The sequence below is a fragment of the Aplysia californica genome, unplaced genomic scaffold, assembly GCF_000002075.1.
Source record: "Aplysia californica isolate F4 #8 unplaced genomic scaffold, AplCal3.0 scaffold00731, whole genome shotgun sequence".
Classification (NCBI taxonomy): Eukaryota; Metazoa; Mollusca; class Gastropoda; order Aplysiida; family Aplysiidae; genus Aplysia; species Aplysia californica.
In genome coordinates, this window is record NW_004798001.1 from 193,025 (window position 1) to 195,951 (window position 2,927).

The following is a 2,927-nucleotide window of genomic DNA, read 5'->3' on the forward strand; positions in this document are numbered from 1 at the left end:
CAAACCCCCCAACCCCTTTTTTTAAAAACCTCTAACCTGCACGTATCGGGACGCGTCGATCTTTGATGTAAGAATTATATTATGTCGCAATCAATTTAGAACTAAAATGATAAACTTTTGACAAAATATAAAAGAATAGATAATTAGAATCGATAGATGTACAAATACATGTCGATATATATGCGAGGGGCATACCAAAGTTATTTTTACCTTACCATGAAGAAGTAAAAGTAGAAAGCTGAAATTTGGGGTAACAGCCAACAATCATCTTTCTAGATTACACGTAAATTTTTGGGAAATTTCGATTACTGGTTTTTAATACCAGCGCACTATAAGTGTAAGTGTAAGTGAATGGGGGTATGTTGTTCTCCAGTTTCAACATAAAAATGGAGAAAATTTAGGACAAGGCAGTAATAAAGTTTTTGTTTTTGCAAGGCAAGCAACTACAGGATAATTTTACGGAGATGCATGCCGTATATAGAACTGATTGCCCATCCTGTGCTGTGATAAAAATTTGGTGTAAAAATTTCAATGCGGATTCATGGAAATTGAAGATGATTACCGTGATGGCCGCCCAGGGACAGCAACAACAGAGGAGAATATTTTGAAAATCAAGAAACGTGTCACGTAGTCTGGTAGTCGGGAGACAGTTGAACGTTTGAGCAAAGAAACTATCACGTAGTCTGGTAGGCGGGAGACAGTTGAACGTTTGAGCAAAGAAACTAGGCTTGCCATTGGATTAGTTGAAGGAATCTTAAATGAACATTTGAATATGGCCAAGGTTTTTACGAGATGGGTCCAACGTTTGTCGACATCTCCTCAAAAAGTGCAATGTGTGGATTGTTGTGAAAAATTGCTTGGTCTGTATGAAAAGGATGAAACTAATCTTTTTGAAAGACTTGAGACCATGGATGGGACATGGGTCCTCCACTGCGATCCTGAACCAAAATCTGCTTCAATGCAGTGGAAATCGACTTGTCTCCAACACCAAAGAAGGCCAAAGTGCATCCATTAAGTGGTAAAGTGATGCTATCAGTTTTTTTGGACCAAGAAGGAGTGCTTATGACAGACTATCTTGAGAATGGACATACGATCACCGGAGACCATAATTCTAACCAGCTTTTTAAAAAAAATAACGACAGGCTATAAGAGAAAAACGCACTGGAAAGATGCGAAAAAGCATTTTGTTGCTTCACGACAACGTGCCAGTACACACTTCAAGAAAAGCTGCAGAAATTGCACGAGAAAGAGGCTTTAAAAAAAATTTGCTTTATCCGCCTTATTCTCCAGAGTTAGCTCTGTCTGACTTTTTTAAAGTCTCCAAACTGAAAAGGGGTTTAAAAGGAAGGCATTTTGATAGTGATGATGAGGTCAAAGAACCGGTAGAGGGCTGGTTTTCTGACAAAGAGAGGGTCTTTTATTCTCAAGGTCTTTTCAGGGTCATACACCGATGGCAAAAATGTATAACAGTAGGATTCGACTACATAAAGAAACATTACGGTTAGTATCAAATTTCAGGATTCTACCTATATTCCTTCATGGTCAGGTGAAAAAATGTTGGTATGCCCCTCGTATGCGTATATCAATTGATATAATAATATACTCGTAGATGCACTACACCCCACGATTTTTTGGGGAACCAGAACGAATGTTGACCTAAGAAGAAACGAGATAGAAGTATTGCGTCCATTTTGCGCCTTGAGGTTAAACATACCGCAAAAGGGATACCTGAAGCGACTTGAAACAACTACAAAAAAAGACATACACGTACAGAACTAGCTCAACCGTACAATCAAAGAAAAAAAAATCTGACAGCAACCCGTCGCTGTCTCAATATCAATAAATCACTGACGATAGCGGTGTCATCTTTCTCAAAGTGATACAATTTAGATCCTTTTGCGGAGTGTTCACGTTGGTGTAATAGATACATTCCTTGTAACGCTCTACTGTAACGCTCTACTGTAACGCTCTACTGTAACGCTCTACTGTAACGGTCTACTGTAACGCTCTACTGAATTCTCTTCGGTTCAAATAGGGTATACGCATTACATGATTTATTGCGATCGCAACACTTTGCCACAAGTCGGTCGTAGCCGTGTTCTGTTAATATTCACCTTTTCTTTTATGCGCGAGTTTTTATATCCCCATCGACATAGGCTAGAACAATAATTTAGGAGGTGGATTTCCACCCGGACCGAGATGGATTCAACACCCCAGCATAAACACAGATATATTATACTCCGTACATTAATATTAATTCTGCAGTACAGACGCTGTTGTTTCTAGTAGAAAAACATAATTGGTTTGGGCCGGGTTTTAATACCTTTTGGGACATTTGCAAAACAAATTGGTCGTTTTAAGTTTAAATGCCAAAGAATCATTGCCAGAGAGTAACAACGTGCCAGAATGAAAAGAAAAAAAAAGCAGGAGAGATAACGACGACAGATGTTTGACTGGAAAGAATCAAAGAAGGAACAACCACACCAGAGCCCCTGCCAAACACTCACTAACAAACCGGTCAGCTCCAACATAGGCACAGATATCACAAAGCTACCATATAAAAGAAGACATCATTAGGAAAATCATTGCAAATAGAAAGAGAAAGGATTGATTGAAAATGAAAGTTCACCAGGTAATTCACGCAATATTTCGAAGGCCCCGTTACCCGTCACTTTTCAATAATATGGCGGGGTCTTACACTTAGCAGTTGATTTGAGGAACAACAGGCACAATGGAAAAGTTCCTTCGTAACCAGTGGGGATCAATCAATGTCAGACCGAGTGGGGAAAAAACCAGAATATTGTGTTATTTTTTACTCTCTTGAGCACATACACAATTAGAGAAATTACTGAAGAGTTTTTTTCTAAATGGGTGGTACGTGCATTATTATACTGGGGTGGGTGGGACGGGTTGTCGGAGCGGAAAGG